Source organism: Panthera pardus, unplaced genomic scaffold, assembly GCF_024362965.1.
Source record: "Panthera pardus isolate Hobbes unplaced genomic scaffold, ASM2436296v1 HiC_scaffold_7, whole genome shotgun sequence".
Lineage (NCBI taxonomy): Eukaryota > Metazoa > Chordata > Mammalia > Carnivora > Felidae > Panthera > Panthera pardus.
This window is the reverse complement of record NW_026527002.1, coordinates 39,002,332-39,026,586: the sequence shown is the minus strand read 5'-3', so window position 1 is coordinate 39,026,586 and position 24,255 is coordinate 39,002,332. Positions and strand designations below refer to the sequence as shown.

General features: G+C 39.5%; 1 long non-coding RNA gene across 3 annotated transcripts in view; it reads left to right on the top strand.

Moving 5' to 3' along the window:
- Positions 1 to 23,249, top strand: part of LOC109269487 (uncharacterized) — a 172,099-nt gene extending 148,850 nt beyond the window's left edge. For all 3 annotated transcript variants that reach the window (XR_008419891.1, XR_008419890.1, XR_008419889.1), the window contains 4 exons: positions 1,193 to 1,360; positions 2,355 to 2,468; positions 21,021 to 21,104; positions 22,764 to 23,249. This is a non-coding gene — a long non-coding RNA (uncharacterized LOC109269487). The remainder of the gene's footprint in view (positions 1 to 1,192; positions 1,361 to 2,354; positions 2,469 to 21,020; positions 21,105 to 22,763) is intronic.
- The last annotated feature ends 1,006 nt before the right edge of the window (positions 23,250 to 24,255 follow it).

The following is a 24,255-nucleotide window of genomic DNA, read 5'->3' as shown; positions in this document are numbered from 1 at the left end:
ATTTTTCTTATAAAGACATTGGAATTCCTTCATCAGTCTTGTCTCATCCCCAGGTTTTTGCCATTTCTACTAGTATGGCTGGAAGTAAGATTTCCTCTTGGAACATGTGTGGGGAAACCAAACAAAAGATCAAGCCACCCTGGACTTTTGCAAGGCTTTGCCAAAGGTGGCAGACCCCAGGGCACTTGGCTCAATTAACCACTGCCATGTCTAAAGGTCAGCCTCTGGGACTGTTTAATTGTGGCCATTAAAGTGTTAGAGCAGCTGCTTCATAGCAGTAATTTGGAGCCCAGGAGAAACCAAAGGCAGCAACAACACACCAGGTCATTTGAAAAAAAGGCCGCCTGGGCTCCACATACGGCCTGATAACAGATGGGGATTTCCAGAAGTACTTAACCTGGCTTAGAGGTCGTGGCCTAACTAAAAGTAGGTCTCCCCTCATTCCAAAGTGAAATCATAAAGTGGTTCTTCGTCATCCCCCTCCCCTGCCCATCAATTCAGGTCCTCCACATTTTTCATCCTTGACTCAGAATTCCAGAAACCACCTTACCCAATTCATCAATTAATGAACAAACAGGCATTAACTTAGCACCTGTTATATGCAAAGCAATGGCAATGGCCCTACCACATTTCTACCTCTTTCAGCTCTTTGCACCCCAGCCCCACTCAGGTCTTCACCCTGAAGACATGACTAGCTCACCATGGGCATACTTTCCTGCTCAGCCTAGATATGGGCTCAAAATGTTTATTAACCCAGCTCTCCAGGCATTCACTACCCATTGCTCAGGCCTGGCCCTGAGACAATCTTTTTGCTATCTCTGAATTCCTGTCCAATCTCCTTCTTTGACTAATTAGTTTCAATGACTTGTCAAGGCTACACGGCCGGTTTGTGGTAGACTTGGAACCAAGGTACCCTGTCTTCTTGTCCAGGGCTATTTATGGTTCTCAGTACAAACAAAGGTAAATATCAACTCAAAGCTAACTAGATTTGTTAGCCACAACAGAAATATGACCTATGTTAATAAGAAGTGCAAAATAAAATAATATATACCATTATATTGTGAAATTTGGGATATCATGTTACATATTACCTGTGTAGTAGGCATATATTATCACAGTTATCATTTTAGACTGTCTTACTAATTTTGTATAGAATCTCCATATGATAAGTAATATCCTCCCTATTTCACAGATGAGGAAACTGAACTCCAGAGAGTTTAAGCAACGTCCTGAAAGCTGCTAGATAATAAAGGTGGAGCCGGATCTGGACCCCGGGAGATTCACCTCCTCCCAATATGCCTTGCTTCCTGTTCACACAGCCACATTGTTGGAAGAGAATTCCCATAATTCTACACATCTGGTGAGCAGAGACACCGCCCACCTTTTGTTCTCAACAATCTTTTTAAGAATGTGTCTAGAGTGAACACCCCTGCAGAGTAGAACTGGTTTCTCTCTGCAGAGAAGAAGACACATTTGTTTGCTGTCCAGTATAATAAAGATAATATCTTCCTCCATGGCCAAATTTGGACCCACAACCCATGAGAGAAGGGTTTGCTCACAACCCATGAGAGAAGATTCGAATTTTCTAAGCTCAGGGTTCTGCAGATGTAACTCAGACCCACTGCCTGCACATTGCCCCATGCGACCTGGGGACACGGGGGTAGCAGTGCAACCTAACACTTAAGCTGCCTGCTCTTCCATAAGTAATAAAGTCGTTCGTCTCTCAGTCAGGAATCATGAGTCTCATGACAGCTTGCAAGTAGGGTAGAATCTCAGACCCTTCACAATTCTTAACAACCACAAGTCCAGCAGAATGAAAGATCACAGGACGTTGGGTTGCTTCTGGCTGCCTACTCCATTGGGACCCCATATTGTTCGCTCATCCCCTTTCAACTAAGGTTAATCACCTAGGGTCCCCATCCCCCAGTGACTGAATAAATATGCCTGAAGGTTAGTCTGAAGTAATACCAATTGTTATTTTCTTTTCCCCTCACAGATAAAAGTAGTAGTATTTTCATAGTGTCTTAACCTTATGTATTAGAGATGTAGCTGTTTCAGGTACCATGGGAAGCCAGAAGTAATAGCTGTTATTAACAAGAGAGGCTTCCCCCTGTGTGAATTAAATCAGAGCGTATCTGGAGTGTACTGTTCCTTCCCATCTGGCCAGCCCGCCCACCCCTTCAGAGAGGTCAAGGATTAACACTGTTCATCCAGGCCTCTCAGGCCAGCCCCATTCATCCTTCCATGCCCTGGAATGAGTTCTTAGCTTTGCCTTGACTGTAGAGACCTCTTCATGAGTGCTTATTGTCAGAATAAATACATGAATGGCCCCATTCTGCTTTCTCTTTTCTCAGGTCATATGAGTCATTAGATCAAATCATATAATAGCACGGAGAATTTCCGCAAATGTTCCATGAGGCTGATTTACAAGATAAGCTGTTGGAGGAAATTAAATCCACACCTCCCAGGTATACCTTCCTGCATGAAGTAGGAGACAGGACCTCAGGCTCATGGCGAAGTATTTGGCCAGTGGGTTGGGCCAGACATGCCCTCCCTTTCCTCTAGCAAGGAGGTAGCAGTGGAGGGGAGGAAAGAACGAAGGCAATGATGACTTAGATGGAAAGGGAACCAAGTAGGTGAGAACTTGGAAGAGGGTTTCAGTAGTTGTCATGAGATATGAGATATCCTGAGCGTCTGTTGTCTAGAAAGCATTTCTCAGAAACTCTGAGAAAGATGTGTAAGATGCCTATGCCATTCCCTTTGAGAAAATTAGTTACACTCCATATTCAACTTCAAAGTTTAGAGTGAGCTTTGTGTTTTTGTTTAATATGCTTCTGCTCAGACCCCAGCCCATCTCTTACACTGAATTAAGGACATACAGCACTTTGTCACTCCTTCCGAGCAATGACTCATTTCTTAGGTTGCTTTACTTTTCCTACAATTTTTATCGAACTGGCGAGCAGAGTGGACATCAGAGAAATGAGAACTAGAAACTTTTTTTTTTTTTTTTTGCTGTGATAAGGAAAAATATAAGCACATGGAAAAAAAAAAAAAGGAAAGTAACTGGAGGAATTAAAAAAGAAAGGCACCCCCTGAAGATTCTGGTAACAACCACATAAGGGAAGTATGTTAGCCCCCCTCTACCTATGAAACTAAAACAAAGTTTAGGAATCTTGTTCAAGCGTATAAGAGTAAACCAGCGGCTATAGCAACCTCAACATTTCTGCTGCCTAGTCCATGAAAACTTCCCTTTTATCTCATGTGACATTCTAATTTAGTTTGGCCACGGATGAGGGTAGAGGTGATCATTGGCCAGGATCTAATCGTGTGATTGCACACATAGCGCAAAGGAGACTGGGGAATGTAATCTGGCCATGTGTCTAGGAAAAGGGCAAGATGGATATTGAGAAGTCCCAGCAGGCTCTTTCGCTAAGGTAAAACAATGAGTGAGTAGCCAGCTTTCCTATCTATAGGTCTCAGCTAAAGTGCTGTATCATTTCGTATTCTGAAGCTTTATTTACTTTTTTTGATTAGGACAGATCACCTTACACTTGTCACCTTATACTTCTTTAGTGCCCTTTTCATAGACCTCCCCCCTCCCCCATTTAAAATGTCAACTTCAGACCTTTTTATTCATGGCATGAGCCTTATCAGAATTTTGGTTCCCATTCACCTTGCCTGTAGTAAGATTTGATACTGATTGAGGGGAAAACAGTGAAAATAAAGGTCACACCTTTATCATCTCCCTGCAATAAAGAATTGGGGTGGGGAGGGCAGGGATGGTGGGTGTTGAAGGTCTCAGCAAGAACAAACCCCCTACCTGAAGGAGAACCGGGGCCAGAGAAGAAAGGGGAAAACCAAGAAGACGGTCTTCAGAAGCTTTTCCAGAAACTTGTGCCCAAGGATTTGCCCAGAAATATTGCATAATTGCTCAAGTGGCTTTTGTCAAGCACTTTGCTAAAAATGTTCCCATTTTTGTATGCAAATACTTTTCCTTTTCTACATCTGAAAGCCACATGTGATTTTCAATCAGCCAGCACAAACAGACTGACAGACAACATCCCTCAGGAAATGCTTGATATGCCATCAGGTTTCAACACTCTTCTCCTTCCCCCCTCTGGAGCAAGCCTATAATTCTGCATTTGTGTAAATACATATGTGTGGCATATTTATTCACATGCTGCTGGGTAGAGCAAATGACTCTGCATTCTTTCCTGGTTATGCAGTCAAGAAGTGACTGCATGTTCCCCGCATGCTGTTCAAGCCCACGATGGGGAGTCCACAGGTGCTCACAAAATAGGCTAGAGCTTGCCGTGCAAGGACCACAGACCTTTTCTGGCCACCTATCCCCACCCGCAAGAAGACTTGGGGTAGATTCTTCCTCCTCCATGTTCCCTGCTCGGTGCTCCCATAGTTCTGAATATAGAGCTTTTGATGTTCCCCATACCGTAAAGGCTTATTTACATCTGTTCTCAAGTTTATGGGCAATCCGTCCATTTTATAACCTAGTAGAGACCATTACATATAATAATTCTGTAAAATCTTATTGATAAATGAGTGCATTGATAAAGAAAAACTTAGACCCTGAAACAGTTTGCCTCAACAGTTCAGGGCCCTAAAAATTTGGCATCAAATGATTACTAAGTGTTCTGGTTCCACCTAAAACCTTAAGCATTTGTTAAACCTATGTAGTTACCATAATGTTTTTCTGCTTTAATCCTAGTTAGAAATTTAAATGTAATTCTTTAGGTTGTAAACTGACTTTTCTGAGTGCATATGATGTTCCACATAAGCACTGTTCCTCTCGAATTGCGTGTATCGGGGCGCCTGGGTAGCTCAGTCGGTCGAGCGTCCGACTTCAGCTCAGGTCATGATCTCGCGTTCTGTGAGTTCGAGCCCCGCGCCAGGCTCTGTGCTGACAGCTCAGAGACTGGAGCCTGCTTCTGCTTCTGTGTCTCCCTCTCTCTCTGCCCCTAACCCACTCTCATTCTGTCTCTGTCTCTCTCAAAAATAAATAAACATTAAAAAAATTTTTAATTGCATGTATCAATTTATTGAATCTTCACCCTAAAAGGAGGTGCTATTAGTATACTCATTTTGTAGACAGAGAAACAAAGAAAACTGTCACAAAGACGATAAGTAATTGGCCCACAGACCCACAGATGTCAAAGGTCAGGACCAAGACTTGCTCAGGAGGACTGGCTCCCGGTTGAGTTTTTAATCACGATGCTAAACTCACTCATTTAACAACAATTTAATGATATCTAACGATGTGCTCAGTTAAAATAACTTCGAATAATGTGAAGTGATCTGAAGAAAATGGTTTGATATGGTGAGAGAGAGGAACACCCACTAGAGGGGGCCAAGAAAGTTCACTCTACAAGTTCACTTTTGAGTTGAGCCCCGTTGGCTGAGAAGTGACCAGCTGAAAGGGTGAAAGGGTGATGTGTCCCCAGCAGAAGACACTGCAAGTACAAAGGCTGTGAAACAAGGAGGGCTTGGGGTGCTGAGGCCCAGGCCAGCGTAGCTGAGTAGAGTGGTCAGGCAGGATAGTACAGGATGAAGTCAGAGAGCCTGGCAGAAGCTACATCAGTACAGATGCTATTAGATTCATAATCAGTGCAATGGGATGCCATTGGTGGGTTTTAAATCACTGTGCTTCTTTTGTGTAGAATTAACTGGGGTGGGGAGATTTCAGTGGAAGAAGAGGAATCATGGGAAAATTGCTGCTGTAGTTCAGATAAGTTCAGATGGGAGCTGATGGAGACTCGGACTAAGAGAGTAATGGTCGGGAAGGCATGAGTGGTACCCAGATGAGGTGGTGATGATGAGAAGCACTTAGAAGGTATTTTGGTGAGACCGTGCCCATAAGACTTCCCAAATGGAAGCAGCCTTCAGGACAGGACTATGCTGGGGAATCAGCCGATCTAGTCCACCCAGAGCAGACATTAGAGGCCAGAATGTGGGGATGACCCCTTCTTCCAGCAGGCGTCTTCCATGCTCTGGTTCCTGCCTTGGAGTCGTGCTGCATGGAGTCTCTTCAGTGAGAGATCATCATTCAAAATCTATTAGAATGACGTCCAGGAGCTGTCAGAGCTGTTTACCTCCCCTGCCATCAGGGGATATGTGTATTCACATAACACTGAAGGGCATTCACTCATGCAGAGTGGATGGGAATTTGATAGGTAGATATGTCCCCAAGCAGAGGGAACAGGTGGAGTAGGATGTAAGGTCAGGAGAATGCAGGGAGAATTGAGGGCAAGTGTAGAGAGAGAAAGCTGAGAAGAGAGCCAAGAGAGGTGCATTTAGGGAGGGTGTGGAATCTTTGTGTGCCCGGTTTATCCTTAAGGTAGTAGAGAATCAGCAACAAATTTTAGGAAAGGGAGAGAGAGCCATGAAGTGTGAGAGCTGAAAGGAACCCAACAATTGCCAATTCCACCTGCTTCGTATTGTACCTGTCTCCCTTTTAAAGAAATAGCCCCAGCGTCAGTTTGCATTCCCTATGCATAACCCTACGAACTTCATTATATCAGCAACTCATGCTGCACTGGAGTCTTTTGCTGAGGGTAAATCAGCAGATAGTTTTGAGTGCTTACTGTGTGTCAAGTTTGCAGGAGAAACCAAAGATTATTAAGGCTGGTCACCTGGCCTCCATTTCTCCCAGCGATCTCAAAATTACCCAGCCTGAAAATGTCGGACCGAATGTAAACCTCAGCATAGAAACTAGATTCTCTATGCCACCTCCTCCATACACTTTTATGTCGGAGTGTTCCTTTGACCACAACTTCAGGCTCTTCAAATGGAACACCTTATTGCACAGAACAGCAGAGAGACTCCTATCTTAAACTACATGAAGTGACTGTGTTGAGAAAAGGAACAGCCTTAGAAATTGAGACATTAAAAAGCGACTTGCCCGACTTTTCTGAATATCCAATATCTTTTAGCAGCTTTAGACGTTGGTTTAGTTGTTCAGCAAAAAAAACAAAATAATAATAATTTAAACAAAATAACAGTTTATTTCTCTAGCTTAAGAGCCTGAGTTTGTAGGAAGTGGGCGAGGTTATTCGATACCTGAATTCCTCTATCCTTCCACTTCGCCATTCACTAATGTTGCCCTTTTCCACGTGGTCACAGAGGGCTCACCACTATGCTGTCCATAGACTGGCTAGTGACAAAGAGGAAGAGGGAAATGGCAACCAAATCCCTCTCTTTTAAGGACATAACCCAGAAATAGCATACATCACTTTTGTTCATGTATCATTGACCAGAAAGGAGTCACATGCCCACACCTTGTAGCAAGGAAGGTTGGGCGACCGTGTACTCAGTTAAAATTCTGGGATGAGCGTATCGTAAGAGAGAAGGGAAAATGGATATTGGAGGCCAACGGCAACCTCCGCATAATAAGAATCTGTGATGATTCTAGGGTGGTATAATATTGTTATGTTGACCGTGTTCTGGGTAACACATGCAACAGTTTTCACTCAAGTTTGGTTCGGGAATGTTAGGCTACAAATGAATCATCTTCAAGAGTTTTTCTTTAGATGAAAAAGTTTAAGCTCCAATTCTAGTAAATCAGGAATCTGCATTTTTAAACGACCCCATGGATGATTTGCATGCGGTTCCCACAATTTGGGACCGGTGGCCACCACTATGGGTGAATAGAATTTAGAAATAGTTTAGAAGCTTTGAAAAATTCAAGCCTACCCCTGGGGGCAGGCACATTTAAACTTGAGTTTAGATCAGCTTTATAATCAGGAAACGGTGACGTGACCTGAACTGAAGGATCTTAGATTTCCTTAACACTGTTGAGATTATGTGAATCAGCCTTTCTCACCCCAGATCCAGAATTCCTTGAGTGTAGAGAAGTTATGGCACTTTGAAAACTCGAGTCGTTTACCTCATGCTGTAATAAACACAGTCATAACAAATTACCATTTTATATGGTTTTACCTGCACTGTTATGGATTTATCTCATTTGGTCTTCTGAGTAAGCAGAATTTACAGGTGAGGTAGTTGAGAGATCAGATTGCCTTGGTCACAGGCCCCAAATCCAGATCTTCCTCTCAGGGCTAGTTCTTTCTTCTCTTTGCTTCTCATCCTAAGTGAGATCAAAATAGAAACAGCTCAAAATAGAGCAGAAGCAGTGAGCAGAGTGAAGAGTAGACAAATGCATTATAAAAAGCATGAGGTAACAACACAGATGAACCTCCAAACATTATGCTAAGTGAAAGAAGCCAGACACAAAAGACCTCATATTGTATGATTCCATTTATGTGAAATGTCCAGAAAAGACAAACCTATAGAGACGGAAATAAATTAACAGTAGCCTAGGGCTGAGGGTAGGGACAGATTAACTGTAAATGGGCATGAGGGATCTTACCGAGGAGATGAATATATTCTAAAACCGGATTATGCTGATGGTAACACAACTCAGTAAATTTACTAACGATCACTGCACGCGCGCTTAAAATGAATGGATTTTGTGGCCTGTAAATTGTAACTCAAAAACGTTGTTGTGAAAAAGCATGAAGTGTTAACATTAGAAGTATAGATATCATTTTTGGCTCTGCCGCTTAAAACTTGGATTTCGTCGAGAAAGTAATGCAACATCCCTCAGACCCTGGATTGTCATCTCTAGAATGGGGATAAAAATACTCTTACAGCATGTAATTTCTCAGCACCCTGGGAAAGCAACATGAAAGTCACCTTGGGGAGCATCTGTCCACTTTGGCTGCCCTCAGACTTGTACCACCTAACATTCCCTTTTACTTCTTTTTTTTTTTAATATATATATATATTTTTTAACGTTTATTTATTTTCGAGACAGAGAGAGACAGAGCGTGAACAGGGGAGGGGCAGAGAGAGAAGGAGACACAGAATCTGAAACAGGCTCCAGGCTCTGAGCTGTCGGCACAGAGCCTGACGCGGGACTCAAACTCACAGACCGTGAGATCATGACCTGAGCCGAAGTCGGACGCTTAACCGACTGAGCCACCCAGGCGCCCCTCCCTTTTACTTCTTAACTGAAACCCAGAAACTGCTCTCCTGTCAACACACACATTCGAAGGACTAACTTCTGTCTTGCCTCATCACGCACTAATGGCACAGGCTGGACCGTGGAGCTGAGTCACAGCCCTTGCCCTTCACATCAGAGCGTCACGATAACCAAGATGGCGGCTCTGATCGGTGAACACTCTTTCCGTCAGACCAGGGCAAGTATGCCAGGCCCCTTATTTTCCTGGAATTACGCTCTGACAAAAAATGGTTTAAATTATTCTAAGTTGTTTATTTTGTCGTCGTCTTCCTTCCTCATGTGATTCTTGAGCGTTTAGCTTTAACACGTTATGTTCCTCTGATGTAAGCCTTTTAATGTCAACTTGTCAAAAGCCAATTGCATTTTCTTGGAGGTCGAAAACACTTGAGAGCTGATTTTTTTGAAAATTATTATTTAAGCCAGCAGCACTTTTCTACCTAGCATTCCAGGAAATCTGCTGTGTGTGTGTGTAGGCTCAACCTTCTTCAGGTCCAGGAGGCACTTGTAAAAAAATGCAGGCTCTACTGGGGCAGAGCTAAAAATCTCCTCCTCCTGTGTGGCAGAGGTTTGCTGTGCTGTTTAATGCATCCTTAGCTGATTGGCACACCAGCTTCCTGGTATAATTTAATGTTAAATAACACTCTAAAACTGTGTCAGGAAATAGGTACATGTAAAATGTCACCTTTGGAAGAAAAAGAAAAGAAAACAATTACAGTTATGACATGCAATTTGCATCAGCCTCTTTTGAGATAATTAAAGAAAGATAACAGAAAACACTAGCCAATAAATGGGCTAGCAAGGAGGAAAAAAGAAGAGCCTTTGTATTTCCATGGTTCCATATTTCCTTGGCACATCCAAGCCAGTCTTTTTCTGAGTCTACTGAACAAGCATTTGTCATAAGCTTTACTGTACCATGAAGTTATGATTAATATTACAGCTCAAGTACAGCGGGTTGAAAGACCACATTCATTTTCAAAGTCACGTCGCATTGATTAGAATTCACTGCAGGTTATTCAAATAACGATCCTCTCTTTCCCCAGGAGAATCTCTGTCTGATTTTTCTTTATCCTCATTAAAGATCCCAGGTGCAGACAAAGCTTTACGTACTTCTAATTTGCATTATCCTTGGGAAGGAGGTAATTCACATACCTTTAGTATATAGCACTTGTTTTTGTACTTTGCTCTTTGCTGGCACCTATTTAAATAAATCAAGAAACTTAGCCTTTATAAACCCTTAGACAATAGAAAATGCCAAATTTGTATTATCTTTAGGAATGTGTCCATGGATCCCCAACCCTCCATGATAATTCAGATAAATTGAGGCATTTTTGTTCCGTTCTTGGCTGTACTCAGCTTAAAAAGATAATGATTTCTTCTTTCTTTCTTGGGGGAGAAATTCATTTTAGGTGTAAAGAGCAGCTCAGAGCATTTTTTCAGCCTTACCAGAGCTGAAAAGTAAAGGGTCGTCAAAGAATAAATGTGGTATTCAGAGAATCCCCAACAGAACTTGATATGTTATTTGGCTAATTAGATAAATTTCTATGCAAGGGCTGATCAATTATTGTTTCTGTTGAGATAATTTATTAGCTACTCTTCCCGGTTTAGCATTTTTATAGAATCACATATGGATTTCATTGGCATAAGGTGTGGGCCTCAAAATTGCGACAAAGAATTCTGCCTCGGACTATTTTTACCTTTAGTTTTTGTGTAATGAGTTTAGCCTGAAGCAGACTGACAGCATTGTTGACATTTCATTGAGTTTCCATTTCTCAAGAGAGGAGAAATTTTAGCTAATTAAATAATGTTAGAGTGTCTTAGAAACTACAAAGGCAACACAAAACCACGCGGCAGTCACACCATATTTGTTAAGACCGCTTGTAAATTTCTGAGATCTTTAGAAAATTGAAGTCTGCAGAACAAAACTTTTAAAGTGACTCAGAGGCTCAAAATGATGTGGCTGACATAATTGGAAAGATAGGAGAAGAACAACTGGAAGAGAATTTTCATAAAAATAATCATTTTGCAGTGTGTGTATCAGGAGTGAATATGATTGTTTCCCTGGGTGGTACAGCAGCTTAATGGCTCAGAAACTTGCATGTGTATGTGTTTGTGTGTGTGTGTGTGTGTGTGTGTGTGTGTGTGTGTGTGTTTCGCATTAAAAGTTACATGTGCAATTTACAGGGTGGAATTGTAACTTCCAAGCCAGCGAATCAGCATTAACCATGCATTTAGGTACTGATGAAAACTGGGCTATAACCTCCTCATTTATTTTTCAGGGATAACATGGTTTTCTGTGATCTGTGAACCTGCTCCTGATAAGTCTTTGCACACATAACCAATATAAGAGAAAATTAAACATTTTGTTTATTTATTTGTTGTTTATTATTGTATTTATTCATTTCTTCTAGAAAATTGGTAATCAGGATCAGAACCTCATTGACTCTGAGTAAAATGAAATGGAGTGTGCACATGTGGAAACAACAACAACCACCAACTTTTTCAATTCAATGAGGGGCTGTTTAACAGGGAGTAAAATTTTAATGAAAAATAACTAGAGATTCTACTCAGAAATGTCTTCTCAGCTGAGCTCGATAGGGTAGCCCCATGGATTCCATATAAACATGAGTCAATGACAGAACCCAAGAGCAAGACAGAAATGTTACCATGTCCACTTAGAGAAATATGCTAAACCATTCTGATTGTAAGATGACAACATAGCTGTTGACATTCTAGAGCCATGTTGAAAATGATGATAAAATGATATATAAACCTACTCTGGAACAAATAAAGTTTGCGAAGCGCATTTCATAATGAAATAGACACCTACAGCGTGTGTATGCGTGTATGACGTGAATGTATACACACGCATGCACATCTGTGTGTGTGTCTCCAATCTGAGAATCTCAGAGAGGAAGGCATGGAGCAGCCATTGAGATTTATTTCCCCTTTAAGCCTCAGGGAACCTTTGAGATTTCATTGACATTAATTAAGCCCACCCCAGGATCATGGGCTTGGTGGGCTTGGTGAACTTTTGTTTTAAAAAGCAAGCTTGCTTGCCAGAGGAGTTTTTTTCCCAAGCTCTCATTTTATTGTGGTTTCCAGCAGGGGATCTTGTTTCAAGGGATATGATCAAAGCAAAGGACATTTCTTCTGGGACATATTTTACATAGATTAAATCTCATTATGCAACTTACTCTTTAGTCTATATTCTTTTTTATAAGCTCCCATTGTATGAACGAATTTAACATAGAAAAGTGTGAATTTATTACATCAGATGGATATACTAAGCTCCAATGAAGTTAAGGTCCAGTAAAGTCAAACACTTTTCATTTTTCTTATCAACAGTGAATTTCAGCTGGCAGAATCTTAGTGAAATCTTAAATGAGGTTGCCATATATATATATATATATATATATATATATACACACACACATATGACTGTGGACTTAAGATTTCCATAGCCTTTGCACAATTTTATTTTTAAATATCAAGTGATTCCTTTAAGGAACACTTTGCTATTTTTTGGTTTTCCTGCCCTGTTTTTAAACTATTTCCCCGCCTTTTTCATTTTAAAGGTAGGCAAATTATTTTGGATATATTAAGAGGTATGCCATAGTATGGATCATAGGAAGTTATATTTTCTCACTGAACATTGGGAACTTGAAAATTTGAAAGAGGGTCCAGGAAATCTTACATTGGAGAGTAGACACTGGTTAAATCCATGGAACTAATTCAAGATCGCACCAAAATGTACAATTCTGAAGAACGACTGCTCGATAGCAAACTCTTTAATACCTACATATTATTGCTCTTAGTATGATATCCTGAAAATCTAAGAAAGACAAACATACTGAGTACCAAATCTGCCTTCCCACAGTCGCAAAATAGGAGGAAAAATGTCACAAAACACAATGTGAGATTCAGTAGCCTCTGCCCAGAACCCTGATATTTAGACTAAATGAAAGTTATGTTTTTTAATTATTTTCCATAAAAACTATAAAATGTGTGTCTATCGTCAATGCTTTTCAGAATGTACAAAAACACATGCTCCATAGGAAGTGAAAAAGATGCTGTCTTTTCAATAGTTTTGTTGTTATTTGATTGCCAAAATAAGCTACGTATTTTCAGACCTAACCTCACTTTTGCTTTTCTGCGATTCATTGGCCCTGCAATTAAAATGGCAAGGCTAAACTGAGGAATTGATACTTTTTAGCGGGAGGAAAGTTTACGATGCATAGTCAAATTTCAGATCAATTGTCCTGCTCGTTCTAGTAACTTCCTTCACCATTTGGTCTCTAAAGGTATAGCTTCCTCCAGTGGAGTGTAAGTCCTCTCCTGAACATAGGCTTTTTTTTTTTTCTGATTAATGAAAGTCCAATTCTCCGCATAAGCGGTTAACTCATCTTTAGAACTAGAAGCATAATTAAACCAGAAGGAGTCTGTTATGTTTGGAGGTGAGAGGCTAGGGCTAGTTAAAGCCATAACAAAGAAAATGAATTCATAGTATGCTTTGCACAAAATGCAGGTTTCCTGTTCTGATCAGATTATGTAAAATGTATTTCCTGTTTCTTTTGAAGAAAATAAAGCTATTTATATAACTATTCAAAAATTATGTTGTTAGGCAGTGTGTCTTCACAAACATACTCGGTTCTTTGTGAATTTCCGACACCAAGGGTTCCGTTGAGTCTGTTCCCAGAAGCCTCCCCTCCCCTCTGTGGTGTAATGTCTTTACGGTGACCTTAATAATCTTCGGCATCCTCATTTAGCTCACTTCTGAATAAATATTTCTCCAGACGACTTCTGCATGGTTTAATAATGTATGCACTATCTACCTTAGACAATAAATTTCCAAAATCTATACTATTTATTGTGTTCTAATTCGTTATGGCTATAATAATTTCTATTGAGTTCCCACTATCTAATTAGATTTTATAGCTTTTATAGTACAGTACAGAGGATATATTCTTTCTCTTGGTATAAGTTACTCTTAGCTAACTTTAAATAAAATGAATGTAATTATCAAATTTGTGAAAACATTTAGAGGAGAATGCATGTTTAAAATGTGCTCTTGTCTAGTTCATCGTGAAATGCTCTTTTTTCATTCCCCTCTGTTTTCATTTAGCTATTTTCCTCTGGATAGTTATGTTGTGGTTACTTCAATGTTTATATGTTATTATCTGCTTGTGCATTAATCAAGGTAATGGTGCAAGTAAAGATAATCTTGGCAAAAACAAAACAAAATTAATGTCACGTGAATTTTGGCCAGATGCACAAAGTGTCACATTCCCTGTTAAGTGCACTTGTCCAAGGAGCTATTGGTGACACTGTCCTGAACTGTCAGGGTAGAGTAACATTGTACCTACTGGCAACAATGTTCCTTTCTATAGCATTGAAAACTACATACCTCAGCACTGGGTCCATTTAACTCTATATGTTATTTTCAAGGTCAACGGGAGTGTCATACTCTAATCAAGTGTTCCCTTCATACTGCAGCAGACAGTAAGATCATCCTTCAGCACTTTCTAGAACCTCCATGCAGCCAGACCATGCCCTGGATACCAGCCTAGCGGACTTCATTATCATTCCAGTCATTCCTTTGCAAAACACTACTGAAAAAGCAGTTACACATGGGAACCTTGAATTTTTTCTATCAAAAATGTGTTTGTAAGCCCCAGATCTAGCAGCATATTAGTTAATGATTAGGAGGGGGAGAGTGTGCGTGCATGTGTGTGTGTGTGTGTGTGTGCGTGTACAGTCTAATACATAAGATAATTTGTAAAATGCAATCCTATAATAAATGGGTCACTGCCAATGCCTCAAGACTTAAGAGAACAACATTTTTTTTTGGTGGGAGTTTTGTTTTAATTTAAAGATAGTCTATTTTATGCCATTAAGAAAAAATAAATGTGGTGGAGGGTCCAGGGAAGGCAGCATGAGGACTAGGTTTAGACTGCCATCTGGCTGGGCGACCCTCAGCCATCCATCCTACCTCTCTGAGGGGAGATCCAACTAAGGTGATGAAACCAGATATCCCACAAGGTTTCTTTCAGCTGTAAAACAATGCCTTCTTAATATATATAGCCATAGTCATGCCTACTGAGTGAGGAATTAAGGAACTTGGAAAGGAGTTTTAGTCAAATATCTTCATGGCTTTGGTCATCTGAACCATTGTCTTACTTTACCATTCAGTTCGTAGAGACTCCCACTTACTTTGTCCTGAGACACGACCTCTTGAAACACTACTCCAGGCTCCAGCAGGAGCGGTAGAGAGGCAGGAATAGTCTGGAACTAGTATTTAAAAACTCACTCTGCCTTCACTGTTGAAAGTATTCTCCATGTACTAACTCCTGTTCCTTTCTTACCACCATATAATTGATACATTGTGAATAGTCCCCTTTCCAAGATGAGCAAACTGAGGTGAAAGCCTCAGTTTTCCACTCCTATAAATATGTCAAACTGAGAAACTGTCTAGACTCAAAGCAGCTTTTAGAAGTGCATTTATCCTTAGAGCCCACCTTCACTAATGATGATTATGTAGTGGTCTGGATACTGAAAAATTGTATTATAAAGAAATCTTTTTTTTTTAATCCCCTTGCTCAGTTACCTAAGAAAAGGTGTCATGTGCATAGCCCAAAGGCCTGTGCTTGGCCTTCTCCACCAGCCAACAACACATCAGCAAGCACAGACGCTGTCTAAGCGGCATCATTCAGGAACAAGTTCCAGGTTTTTGGTTCTGCTTTGGGGGGGTGAGGGGGAAGTTGGGAACTTTGACAAAGGAAGGAGCTATTTCCTCGGTTGCCGATGTGATAACCCCAGCTTCTAAGAGCAACGACTGTTCCTTTCTAATGTCACACGATTTTTATTTAGCAGCTACATGACTAGCAAAGTGTTATATAATCATCTTCTAAGTACTTGTTTCAATTTTGCCGCAATGAAGGTAAAAATGCGGCCCTCAAATTTTGAAACTCTAACCTGGGTGTGTTGCATGTATTCATTTGACAACAGGAACCTACTATGTGCAGACACAGAGCGTGCAATAGGGAGCAAAAAGCAGCATGGGCTGTGCTTGCAGAGCTCACGCAAGGGCCACAACCATAAGAACGACGTTTGCTAATTACTGGGGGCAAAGCGTTATGAACATTGCTGTATTATTGCTCTGTCCTCTTCTGAAAAGATGTATTTCATTTTAATGACAGAAAATGCTTTGGAGCAAATGTCACAAGGTAAAAGTCCAACTGGCTGTAAGTGTGCACGAGGCTCCGAAGAGTGAAAGAAGCAGTGAACTAGAACATGAGGAAGTATTCGGTGGTATTTAAGCTTATTCGCAACCCTCTCAGAAGTCACTATGTCTCAATATTCAGATGCAACTAGGCAGACATTTGCTTTTCTCTTTTGACCATTGTTGCTTTGGGGTATAGAAGTATATTTAGAGGAAACTGAAGCTCAGAGAAGTTCTGTGAGTTGCGGGGTCCCCAGCTAGTAATTCAGAGAGCTAGGGTTCTAATTTAGAATTTTTTTGACAGGTAAACAGTATTTTTTTCTCTGTCATGGCTGTTTCTAATTATTTTATCTTCCTTCCCATAAAAGTTACAAGGGCATCTTCCCACTTCGTTTCTGTGTAGAATAACTAAGAGGGAATTCGCAATCATATTTCTAACTACGAAAACATGTTATCCATATTATTTGTAGGCATATATAAACATGGAAGTAAAAATGCAAGAGAAAGTAACTCACAGCATAGCTAAAACATAATCTCTGTTAACATTTTGTTGTATATCTTGCCCATGTACCTTTTCTTCCGTATACCTACATGTGGATGTACAGATGTAGAGTGTGTTATTTTTGTGTCGTTTAAATTACTCTGCAGTGAACACGAGTTACTTTTTTATAAGAAAAAAAAATGTTTGAAGCAGTAATTCGAATCCTTTGGAATATCTTCAAAATTATTAAAGAAATTATATAATGTCACTATTTAAACACCAGATAGGTTATACACAGTTTGGTCACTTGTGAGCGTGTGTGTTTGTGTGGTATGTTTTATTCAATCAACAATATACCGTAAATGTCTTCCCATATCATTGAATATTGTTGTATATAATTTTAAAGGATTGAGTACTATTCAATTGTACTAATGCCCCATGATTTACTAGCTAATTCCTCATTTTAGACAGTTAGGATGTATTCAGTTTTTTATTCTCATGAATGACCCCATAAGGTCGAGATGAACAGTTTGTATAGCTAAATCTTTGGACACATTCATAATTATTTCCTGAGATTAAATTCCAAAAGGTAGAATTTCATAGCAAAAAGGGTATGCAAGCCTCAAAATCTAAAAACACATATGTTCACACCACCTTTGGAAAAGCTGCATCATCGTGCATCCTACCAGATGCATGCATAGCTCCATTTTCCTCACTAATATGAATTATTCTTTCTTCTCATCTCTGACAATGATGGGCAAAAAAAGCTAATTATTTTAAATCCACGTTCGTTGATGAATAAGGAAGTTGAAATTTTAATGTGTTTATTGGTCATTTGCATTCTCCCTTTGTTAGTTTTGTGTCTCTAGAGTGATCTTTTCTTAAAACTTTGCAGAACGATTTTCAATATAAAATTTTCCATGTTGTACATTTTATATTAAATCAATACTCAAACTCAAGTTACCAACGCAGCTCAATATGGAAAGTAATGGCTTGACGATAGATTTTGTAAGGAGCATAGATAGTGGAAGGTGAATCCTTTGGGGCTGGGCATACCACCTTTGCTGAGATTGGATTCTCCACTGGGTCTAATGTAGAGTGCAGAAAAATTCAGGCATACGATGAGATGAGGTTAGCTGACTGATCATCCTCATGGAGATGATTTGGGCACAATAAACTCCAGTGAGATGATCCTAGGTAGAAAATATTAACTATTACGTTTGACTGGTAAACCTACCTTTCTCAGGAAAAGTTAAATTCACAGTACATAACGAACACGTCCTAGGTTATGAGTCTACACTGATGCAGGCAGGTCTAAGACTTCACATCTAAGGTTTCTTTCCACACCGAGAACAACGAAGGTGAAGTTTGCAACATTTTGGAGTAATGAAGAGTGGTGAAGCAAATCTCAACCTGCGACTTCAGACTTTGACAGAACCGAGTCCAGGTGACTTGGAAAAAGACACACGTCGATTCAATCATAAAACAGGCAATAAAGTTTCTGAATAAAATGTACACTTCCTAAATACATCACACTGTGGTTACATCGCATAAATTGGGTGACGGGGTTTGAGCTATTTGTTATTTTTTAGCTTTCATGGTTTAACAAACACAAGTGTCATTTAGTCCTTGAAATGAAAATGCACACACAGCAACTCCCCACACTGTCTTTGATGAGGAATCTGGCCTTCTAGTTCATTTAACATGAAATAACAGATTTGTGTTGATGGTGCTTTTGTTCTTGATAGTGAGAGAACTTGTTACTGAAAAATTAGCTACTCACCCTCAAGCAATCACTAATATTCCAATTCCTGAATAGAGAAGGGGGGAAGAGAGCAGATGGAAGCAAACAAAAATTGTATTAATAATACATAACAGAGTGCTGCTATAAATGATATTTCAATGGAAGAAAACAATAGAAAAACTGCCGTTTTCATTGGATCTTAATGTATTTATCAGTCTCTAATGCTCCTATCTTCAAGCAGTTCCCTTTTATTGACACGGCAACACAAATTGCAGAAGTAAATTGAATCACAGACTCAGAATGTAAAAATCAATGAGAAATAATTTTGTAGCACTAAAGTGAATAGTGTAATGCTAGGTATTCATTTAATTAACCATGAGCCTTTCCACATAATGCACAATCATTGCCAGCTTTTCAGCTCATAGTTGTTCCAGGAATAATGGGTTTGGGATTCATCTTTAGAAAACCTGCATTAATATTTGAAAGCGTTTAAATCCATTAGTGGGTCATCTGAACACTGCAGGTCACTTTTACATTGCTAATTGAAACAATAGTAATGGGTTATAATCTACTGTCTAATAATGCCTGGAGTGTTTTACCGCTTTTATATCTGCAGATTCCAGGAAATATGTAAATTTGTTGCTGAACTGATATAAAAATATGGAAATCTAAGCTGCAGACATCAAAGTATTTTTTTCTAAAAAAAAAAAAACAACACGGCATTTAATAAACTGAAGAGTTACACTACATTCTGGTGTCAGGATAAATTCCGTACTCTAGACCTTCCCCTGTTCTCTCTTCTCCGCTCTGGGCGCAGCATCTGGCACTCACATTTTCCACGTTGCCATTAGGAGAAAGTGAATATCATTAAACCAGTGAGTAAACAATCATGTCATTGTTTCCATATGCAAGCTATACATTGACTCAGCCTGCTGGGTCCTGGCTGCTTTTTTATTTGCCCTACATGAATTTATGCAAGCATTTTCTTTTTCATGGGGATTTTTAATACGTATCAACATTTTCTTGGATGGGGGCAGTACATGTGGCAGGAACTCTAGCATATGAAATGAGAAGATGATTTCAGTGTGAAAACATACATGCGTGTAAACACATACATACATATCAAAGGAAATATGTGAGAAAGACAGAGTCGCTTTCGGAATCCTCCTTGTAAATTGAATGTCTACAAATTGATACTTAACCAGCATTTTCTCTTTTAATTAAACATGCATCTCATGCACTTACCTGTATCTTCCTATGCTTAATTATAGTCTGATTGTGCAGAAAATCCAGAAAGATGCATCTCATTATAATAAAGAAAATGCTTTAGCATAGGTGGAGATTGTGGCTGCATGCGTACTCATTTTATATAAATGGAATATGTTTTTGGAACCACTTTATACCAAGGCTCAAAGAGAAAAAGGGCTTAAATCCAATCACTCCGCCATCGTCGACATGATCGCATGAGTAAATCAGGTGGGGAGACAGAAGAGGACTCAAAGACACGTGTGGGTCGCACTGACTTTGATGCTCTATCAAGAAAAGCAACATTTGAGTTTCTGGTTTTCGCTATCTTTGCAAATGTATTTACATCTAAGGAAGATGCTAGAAGTCGGTATCAAAATTCTGATTTCATCCACAGAACACTGGTGAGAGAGCTTTCAAGCAAGGAAATAGAATTGCATATAGAGACTAGCACAGCTCATGTATTAATTGTGTGGTATGTAGAATTCAAATGAAACATTTTAATGACTTTAATGAGGATTGTGGATAAGAAAGGGACTAAACATCCCTTGGTTCTTGAAATGGAAAGACAAATCAGTTTGAGGTATGCATAAGGAAATTGCAACAAGGAAACTTGACCTTGTGAAGTCCTCTCTTAAATATTCCCGCCATGTTTCCTGTCTTTCTCCATGCCCTATTAAGCTCCCTTTGAAGTCAGTATCACTGTACTTGCATCAGTCGTACAGGGCATGGAGAAAGACGAAACAATGACCCGAGAAAGCAAGTAGTTTCTTTACCAAAGAAGGACAAGTACCATTAGCCTAAAGTGCAATAAATAGCCTCCTCAAAGATATTTTTCACTTTCTGTCCGCTGAGGGGATGGACAAAGGGATCGTGACTTGATTCCCCACAAGGAGAGCCCTGTTGTGATTAAATAGGATGACAAATTGGGCTTTGTGTTCCAGTTATAGCTTCCATGAGTTTTATTGTGGCTACAATAGGGACAGGTACTTAAGGGTTAAGAGAAAATCCCACAATAATATCACATATCTAGTCAACCGAGAAATCCTACGTGAAGGTCAGAAATCCCTTTGCAACCCTGGGAGTTTCTACAGCTTTACCCTTCTTGTCTAGCTGTGTCATGATAAGCATACGGAAGCCCAAGAAACCAACTTTTTGCCTTTTGCCTTTAGGCAAATATTGGTAAATTTTTAGCCACAGATAGAAGAGCTTATTTGACCTTAAACAGGTGGATCTTCTCATTTCTCACTTGCCATTTCTTATCTTACTACATAATACGCTTTGTTTTAATTTTTAGGACTTTGGATTTTATTTGTTTCCGGAGTTGGGAACACAGCTGCCGGTCATGAGTGAATATCTGCCCCGATTTGTCGCCAGGAAGGTGCTACTTTCTTTTCCTTTAGGAGTTTAGTCATTGTTCACTTCCTTTTTAACAAAACCATCGATGCCCATTTCAAGATGTAAAGGAAGCTATTTAATGTAAAAGCTCTTCCAGTTCTAGGTTGCCGATCATTTCCTTTTAGTGCATTGAAAGAACATTCATTTGGGAAACCCGATTCCTTCCCATAACTTAAGACATCCATTAATGGTGTGCCATCCATTGGTTCACTGGCTATTAGCAAAGGAAATGCCTGACCTTGCCGCCATGAGTCAGGGAAACAAATCTCTCCATTTTAGTATATGCTCTTTGCTTGGCCTTTCAGTGACTTAGCTGAACCCCTTTTTTCTGAGCTACTCTGTTAGGCATTATGCTTTCCTGCCCCAAAGTCTTGCGACCTTGGCTTTGGGTGAGATGACAAAGCCAGCACTTTTGCTGAAAGGTGACATCTCTCATTTGGCCATTCCATTGGAGTTTACTGCCTCATTCATTTATTTTTAATTCATTCATTTGCTAAACAATATTTATCGCATCCTGCTTAAGAGAAGGACTTAGGAAACTACTGTATTCAGGTACTTATTTTATTCTTTATTAAAGCCATCCAAGTTTTAGTCTGAGAATATATGGGTGGGAAAAACATATATACATATATATTTAATACACATATACTCATAGCTCATAAAATTGTACTTTCATTAGTAAAAAAGAGTGAGTTGCTTGGTTGTATCTTATTTTCTATAATTTTTAAATTTCTGAACTGTTGTTCTTATGGAGATTTTAATGGCCTTTGTATTATCTATCATGGATTTTTTTACGCAGGAGCCCTGAGAATCTTTTGGAGTTCCTAGCAATAAGTGCAGGGCCTCATCTAACTTTGACTGAAAGGTAGTTCCTTTGTTCACCAGGGAAGGCTCAATCCTCACCAGTTGTTTGTGGCTTTGGGAGGTATGGTCCTATTCAACCAGCACTTCCCTTGAGTCACCCTTAGATAGCAGGGCCAGCTAATATTGTGAGATGAAACATTTACCTTTCCAGTGACCTGTTTTGTACAAGAACACAACTGTCCCTTCTCCAGAAACTGAAAAATGGAAACAATTCAAATACATCTTACTGATTATTCTTGTATGACGATTGCTTGAACATTACAAATAATAGCAGCTAACATCTCATACACAATATGAAATTGTAGACACGGCTCCAGATGCCCATAGGAGCCATATTCTTATTGATTCCCATTTCCTATTACATATAATATCTCAAACACTGGGATGTGTCTGACAATCTCCAGGAAGTCACGGATTATTTGGTATAGTTTATTTGGTTAATATAATGCGTCATGTTCTGTGAGATAAAGTATTAACTTATTCAAACATCACAAGAATTCTGTGAGTTAAGTAAGCTATTATTACCCATTTTGTAAGTGCAATTGAGATGCAAATGAAATTAAAATACCTCCCCCAAGGTTAGCAGTTATTAGGCTATAGAGGTGGGATTAGAAGCCAGGCAAAGTGATTCCAGGGCCTATGCCCTTAACCTCAATGCTTTACTACCTCTCCCAGGATGGAGTTTTCTTGGCTGGGTTTTTTCTTTTACTGCTTGCATGGTATTGCGTGTGCTTTGTTTTTAAAAATATGCCCCTCTATCTCTCTTGTTCTATTTCAGGGTAAGATGAAAGTTAATGGAAGCCCCACAATTTCTGACTTCTGTATCTGTGATGAAAGCACCATATGCTGTCTCCGAGGTGTGTTTATTTCTTTTCTTAGAAACCTGGTTTCAACTCCTGAAGAAGTTCAGCATCACTGTTGACTTAGTGACATGACACAATCTATTGTCACTATATGATGATTTCCAAATTGGATCCACGATGTGAGTTTGAATCACAGAATTGAGGCCAAGTGGGATGAAGAGAGATGCGACTGTGGCAGTAACGGAAGTCATGATGTTTATCTCTCCAGTACACTTAGCAACTTATTTAACTTCAAAATATTTTTGTTTTATGTCAGGTTTTTGCTTGTTTGTTTCTCTGGATGTGAATCAGAGAAGATACTGGGTGTGAGAGCTTCAGGGATGGCTAAAGAAGGATGCAAATAAAACTTACTTCCAAAGAGAATAGTAAAAAATAAAATAAAATAAACACATTTGCATTAATGTTGTCACTCTTAACATTCACTGTCAAAAATCAAAAGACTCATGTAAATAGAAGTAACAGACGTAATTCTACTAACTCAGCCTCAATGTCAGTGATATTATTACCCACGATACCAAACGGCATGACAAAGTTTATCATGATTATTTAGAACACCAACATGACCATCTCCAGCTCATAGCATGACTTCTTCCAATAACACAGCTAAAGTTAATGAGTTGGGGTGAGTGTTCTCACTAATTTGACTGTTTATATACAGGCCACTTGAGATGTATACACTAGGAAGTAATCTCTGAGCAGAGTGAGACCATGGGGTTCCATAAAGAAGACAAAACATGTACAAAATGTCACATTTGTTAAACACGAAAGATGAGTTGTATCATGTCTGTATGTCTGTGCCTAGACTTCAAATAATATGGCTGTATATATAAAGCTTCATTTCAAGATAAAAAGTTACCATCTTATTTGAGCATAATTGGGAGATGTCGAGTGAACAGTTTACACCCTCCTTTAAACTATTTACTTTTCTATAGAATCACTCTTACTAAACCTAAAAAATGTTCCTTTGTTAATGACAAGTGCAACTGGAAGAAATCACGAAGCAGTTGGGAAATATCATTCATGTCCAAGAATTCATTTCTTCAAATTTCTTACTATTTTTATTCATGGCACAGAAATGCAACTCTGTCTGCAAGAAGCCACCGGGCATAAATATAGACAGGTGCTTACCTCTTTGTCCAACATAATCATTCATCCGTGTTTGTGGAAGGATGGAGGGAGGAGGGGGCAAGAAAGGAGTGAATCATTCTATATCCTTCAGGTGAATAATTTACTTGTTTGGTTTAAATAAACCACATTGAGGAATATCAATTATTTAAGATTACTTGTATACAGCTCAGTATGTTATAACCTTGTGAAGCAAATTCTTGGCCCTGGTGCCTCAGTAGTTTCAAAGAGTTTAAGGCCCTCTCTGTCTAAAGTGAAAAGAAGAGTTTTCACTTTAGGATC